At 47.6% G+C, this 6,000-nt stretch overlaps 1 protein-coding gene across 5 annotated transcripts in view; it reads right to left on the minus strand.

Annotated features, from left to right (window-relative positions):
- LOC110519559 (semaphorin-6D) overlaps nucleotides 1-5,705 on the minus strand; it is a 45,621-nt gene extending 39,916 nt beyond the window's left edge. Inside the window, exon 1 of one of the 5 annotated variants that reach the window (XM_036964530.1) lies at nucleotides 5,448-5,705. The gene's annotated coding sequence lies outside the window, so the exon portion shown is untranslated. Of the gene's footprint in view, nucleotides 1-4,811; nucleotides 5,422-5,447 lie in introns of those variants that run through there. The other 4 variants (XM_036964528.1, XM_036964531.1, XM_036964532.1 and 1 more) reach the window with 4 other exon arrangements.
- Between the last annotated feature and the right edge of the window lie 295 nt (nucleotides 5,706-6,000).

Genomic DNA, 6,000 nt, shown 5'->3' on the forward strand with positions numbered 1-6,000 from the left:
GTTAGAGTTAGTAGTAGTGGCCCTTCACTGTCCAACTCTCTGGTGGTTAGAGTTAGTAGTAGTGGTCCTTCACTGTCCAACTCTCTGGGGGTTAGGCTTAGTAGTAGTGGCCCTTCACTATCCAACTCTCTGGGGGTTAGGGTTAGTAGTCGTGGTCCTTCATTGTCCAACTCTCTGGTGGTTAGTAGTAGTGGCCCTTCACTGTCCAACTCTCTGGGGGTTAGGCTTAGTAGTAGTGGCCCTTCACTGTTCAACTCTCTGGGGGTTAGGCTTAGTAGTAGTGGCCCTTCACTGTCCCACTCTCTGGGGGTTAGGCTTAGTAGTAGTGGCCCTTCACTGTCCAACTCTCTGGGGGTTAGGGTTAGTAGTTGTGGCCCTTCAGTGTCCAACTCTCTGGGGGTTAGTAGTAGTGGCCCTTCACTGTCCAACTCTCTGGGGGTTAGTAGTAGTGGCCCTTCACTGTCCAACTCTCTGAGGGTTAGTAGTAGTGGCCCTTTACTGTCCAACTCTCTGGGGGTTAGTTGTAGTGGCCCTTTACTGTCCAACTCTCTGGGGGTTAGTAGTAGTGGCCCTTTACTGTCCAACTCTCTGGGGGTTAGTAGTAGTGGCCCTTCACTGTTCAACTCTTTGGGGGTTAGTAGTAGTGGCCCTTCACTGTCCAACTCTCTGGTGGTTAGGGTTAGTAGTAGTGGCCCTTCACTGTCCAACTCTCTGGTGGTTAGTAGTAGTGGCCCTTCACTGTTCAACTCTTTGGGGGTTAGTAGTAGTGGCCCTTCACTGTCCAATTCTCTGGTGGTTAGGATTAGTAGTAGTGGCCCTTCACTGTCCAACTCTCTGGTGGTTAGTAGTAGTGGCCCTTCACTGTTCAACTCTTTGGGGGTTAGTAGTAGTGGCCCTTCACTGTCCAATTCTCTGGTGGTTAGGATTAGTAGTAGTGGCCCTTCACTGTCCAACTCTCTGGGGGTTAGTAGTAGTGGCCCTTTACTGTCCAACTCTCTGAGGGGTTAGTAGTGGTGGCCCTTCACTGTCCAACTCTCTGAGGGTTAGTAGTAGTGGCCCTTTACTGTCCAACTCTTTGGGGGTTAGTAGTAGTGGCCCTTTACTGTCCAACTCTCTGGGGGTTAGTAGTAGTGGCCCTTCACTGTTCAACTCTTTGGGGGTTAGTAGTAGTGGCCCTTCACTGTCCAACTCTCTGGTGGTTAGGGTTAGTAGTAGTGGCCCTTCACTGTCCCAACTCTCTGGTGGTTAGTAGTAGTGGCCCTTCACTGTCCAATTCTCTGGTGGTTAGGATTAGTAGTAGTGGCCCTTCACTGTCCCAACTCTCTGGTGGTTAGTAGTAGTGGCCCTTCACTGTCCAACTCTCTGGGGGTTAGGATTAGTAGTAGTGGCCCTTCACTGTCCAACTCTCCGGGGGTTTGTAGTAGTGGCCCTTCACTGACCCAACTCTCTGGTGGTTAGGGTTAGTAGCAGTGGCCCTTCACTGTCCAACTCTCCGGTGGTTAGGGTTAGTAGTAGTGGCCCCTAACACTGTCCAACTCTCCGGGGGTTAGTAGTAGTGGCCCTTCACTGTCCAACTCTCCGGGGGTTAGGGTTAGTAGTAGTGGCCCTTCACTGTCCAACTCTCCGGGGGTTAGTAGTAGTGGCCCTTCACTGTCCAACTCTCCGGGGGTTAGTAGTAGTGGCCCTTCACTGTCCAACTCTCTGGGGGTTAGGGTTAGTAGTAGTGGAGTTAACAAACCTGATTAAAGGAGTTAACGTTGGTTAATTTCATATTCAGCACAATATTACTTTGTAGGGAAACACCAGAGTGGGTTTGGTACTGGCACAACACCAGAGTGGGTTTGGTACTGGCAAGACCAGAGTGGGTTTGGTACTGGCAAGACCAGGGTGGGTTTGGTACTGGCAAGACCAGAGTGGGTTTGGTACTGGCAACACCAGGGTGGGTTTGGTACTGGCAACACCAGAGTGGGTTTGGTACTGGCAACACCAGAGTGGGTTTGGTACTGGCAACACCAGAGTGGGTTTAGTACTGGCAACACCAGAGTGGGTTTGGTACTGGCGCAACACCAGAGTGGGTTTGGTACTGGCAACACCAGAGTGGGTTTGGTACTGGCAACACCAGAGTGGGTTTGGTACTGGCAACACCAGAGTGGGTTTGGTACTGGCAACACCAGAGTGGGTTTGGTACTGGCAACACCAGAGTGGGTTTGGTACTGGCAACACCAGAGTGGGTTTGGTACGGGCAACACCAGAGTGGGTTTAGTACTGGCAACACCAGAGTGGGTTTGGTACTGGCAACACCAGAGTGGGTTTGGTACTGGCAACACCAGAGTGGGTTTGGTACTGGCAAGACCAGAGTGGGTTTGGTACTGGCAAGACCAGAGTGGGTTTGGTACTGGCAACACCAGAGTGGGTTTGGTACTGGCAAGACCAGAGTGGGTTTGGTACTGGCAAGACCAGGGTGGGTTTGGTACTGGCAAGACCAGAGTGGGTTTGGTACTGGCAACACCAGGGTGGGTTTGGTACTGGCAACACCAGAGTGGGTTTGGTACTGGCAACACCAGAGTGGGTTTGGTACTGGCAACACCAGGGTGGGTTTGGTACTGGCAACACCAGAGTGGGTTTGGTACTGGCAACACCAGAGTGGGTTTGGTACTGGCAACACCAGAGTGGGTTTTGTACTGGCAACACCAGAGTGGGTTTGGTACTGGCGCAACACCAGAGTGGGTTTGGTACTGGCGCAACACCAGAGTGGGTTTGGTACTGGCAACACCAGAGTGGGTTTGGTACTGGCGCAACACCAGAGTGGGTTTGGTACTGGCAACACCAGAGTGGGTTTGGTACTGGCAACACCAGAGTGGGTTTGGTACTGGCAACACCAGAGTGGGTTTAGTATTGGCAACACCAGAGTGGGTTTGGTACTGGCGCAACACCAGAGTGGGTTTGGTACTGGCGCAACACCAGAGTGGGTTTGGTACTGGCAACACCAGAGTGGGTTTAGTACTGGCAACACCAGAGTGGGTTTGGTACTGGCAACACCAGAGTGGGTTTGGTACTGGCAACACCAGAGTGGGTTTGGTACTGGCAACACCAGAGTGGGTTTGGTACTGGCAACACCAGTGGGTTTGGTACTGGCAACACCAGAGTGGGTTTGGTACTGGCAACACCAGAGTGGGTTAGATTCCAGCATGGGCCATATACTGAATATATGTGTTTACTGTAAATCACTTAATGTAAGTCAACTGTTCAAGTTGCTGCTATATGCAAATTCAGCACCAACATATTCCTGAATATATTGCTATATTGATGGGTTTGAGCAGGGACACCCTGTAGACCTGCTACTATTGACCAGAGTGAATGGGGAATCATTTTACTGGATTACATTTGCCCTTAAAACAAGGGTTTACAATTATATTCAACTTTCCATATCATTTCAGTCACAAAAACAATCTAGTTCTTGTGATATTATGTATGTCACATAGTAATCAGAATGGCATCAACTATTTGCTAATTTTACCTAAATAATGTGTCTAACTAAATTAGGCATGGCCCTCCTAAACACAACATACAGCGTGTGAATATTGACTTGAATAACTTATCTTCCCGACACAGTCGTTCCACGGCTGTCATTCAATTAGCTGACTCTATTGCGCCGATTCATTCATTCTCCGACGTTAACCCCTACACTACCGCACCCCAACTCCCCCTAACCTTAACCCATTCATCCTATCACTGGATTAGAACACAGATGTTCAGGGATCCAGAGCTGCGGGACAATCTGGCTATTTACCCTAGCGGACAGAGAGTGCGTGGGGGGAGCTTTCTAGTGCCGGTGGACCAAAGCCACATCCCGGCTCCACAACACCTATTGTCCCGGCTGGGAGGGAACGCATTCAACATTGATCTGTGCTAACCTTTATACTCCACATGAAATGCGAAAGACAACAAAGCCGTGAGGGAGAGCAGAGGAGTGACACACCAGTAATGGGGAGAGGAGAGAATTGATTGTTCCACTAATGCATGGATGCAGGGATGGGCTCGGAGGCGGGCGCATTCTCTAAAAGGTCCCTACCACGGCGGACGGAACGAAGGCTGATTAGTTCACAGGAAACACTGATTTATTTAGACTAATCATCAATCCCTATTTACCAACATGTTTAGACGTGTATATTACTAAAATACAATCTAACAACAAATGAAATTAACTATTGGATAACACGTATAGGTAGTCGCCTACCTATCCAACCTAACGCCAATAACGAATAAAATATCTCGTTTCACAATTACAATGAATGTGCAATTTCGCTGGTCATGTTCTGTTGATCAGTACCAAAAGTCCACTGTGTGAGAATGTGAAAGTTCACATCTTATTCCCATTGCTTACATGCCTATACACCGTCACGACCCCCACAACACAATGTGAGAAACGCTTTTCTCACCTGCGCTTCAAATCAACAATCAGGGCTCATCCATCTTATCTGCGCCACAGTATTAGAACAATAGTGAACTATTTTATTCTCTGTAAATATAATGATGTGTATTTGCTCATCTATCCATGAGAGGACAACAAACTAATTACGCTATTACTTTATTCACTCCAACAATAAAGTGCTGTTATCTGAAATCTATTGTGAATTCTGTACCAATCTCTATAGGACGAAAACTACAGTCAAACAAATGTAGTCTAGATAATTAACAGAAAGTCCAATGCTCAATTAGAAGAATAAAATATATTTTAACAAACCTATAACCTTTAACAAACCTATTTTACGCACTTTTCAAACGGTTTATTATGAACACTAATAACATACCTTGTAGTTCCAAAATGATTCATGAAAGCGTATTGCGTATTCCAATCCCAATGAAGGCTATATTCCCTATAACGTTCATCCATTATAATAATTCCATTTGGTGGAGTTATAAACGTATATAATTCCTTATTCCCAGTGCCATATGGTCTCCACACTTCTCTTTTCCAGTCGCGGACCGCGGACATTAATTCAGAGTCGCGGAATTCTCCTCTCTCTGCGTCCTTGGGCCCGGCTCAATGCTTACTGATCTTCAAAGCTCAACCGTGATCAAATTGCGCTACAGTCCCCTCGTACGTTCATTCCCCACCCCCCTTTACTATTAACTTTTAAACCAGAGGGGAAACGTAAATAAGAGACGTGCGCTTTCCGTTCAGCCCTGAGCGCGCACATAGAACAAATCAGGCAAAAGAGATACAAGCAGAACGATAATGTTTTATAAACTATGATTATATAGGCTGCAACCCATACGAAGAAAGCCCATGTATAAATAGCCCGGTCGACAACTATTTCTGTAGTATTCACCACTTGTGCAGGGCAGCCCTACAAGCCGACTCAGTTTGCAACAAATACAACCTTTCCCCTTCAGTTTGCAAGGGCACTTTCGCTGCTCGTTGCTGATTTAAAGAATAAACTCACCTCATCGGGTATACATTTTTTTAATCCTTTTTAGTTTCTATACAATCACAAAATCACGAATAGTCCAACTGGTCGCTGTTAGCTTGCAGTGGGCAGCCAGAAAAACAATCTAATGCACGGCAAATGGTGTAACTCGATCCATACTGAGTCAATCCATCACACAGCGTTCTGCCTGTCTTCCAATAGGCCGAGCTCTCGCTTCAGTCCCTCCCACATCTCTCTCCCTCTCCGCGTCTCTCTCTCCAGGGCTGTGGGTTTTGGCTACTCTCCCTCCCCGACCGCTTTCTTTCCTACGAGAGAGAAAAGAAAGAGAAGAGAGAGGCCCCCACCTTCCCACATGACCCTGCCTTGCCCCCCTCTCCTTTCTCCCATCCCCCACAGCCAGTAAGTGAAGCCCTTGGTAAATATCTTCAGCAGAATAGTTTTTGGAGGGGAAAGGGGGACTTGCTGAGAAAGGAAGGAACTATCTTTAAACCATTTAACTCCAGTCTGCTATACTGGACTACAGCTAGCCTAATGCTATGACCTTTCTACACCAACGTGCAGTTGTTGA

This window comes from Oncorhynchus mykiss, chromosome 26 (genome assembly GCF_013265735.2).
Source record: "Oncorhynchus mykiss isolate Arlee chromosome 26, USDA_OmykA_1.1, whole genome shotgun sequence".
Classification (NCBI taxonomy): Eukaryota; Metazoa; Chordata; class Actinopteri; order Salmoniformes; family Salmonidae; genus Oncorhynchus; species Oncorhynchus mykiss.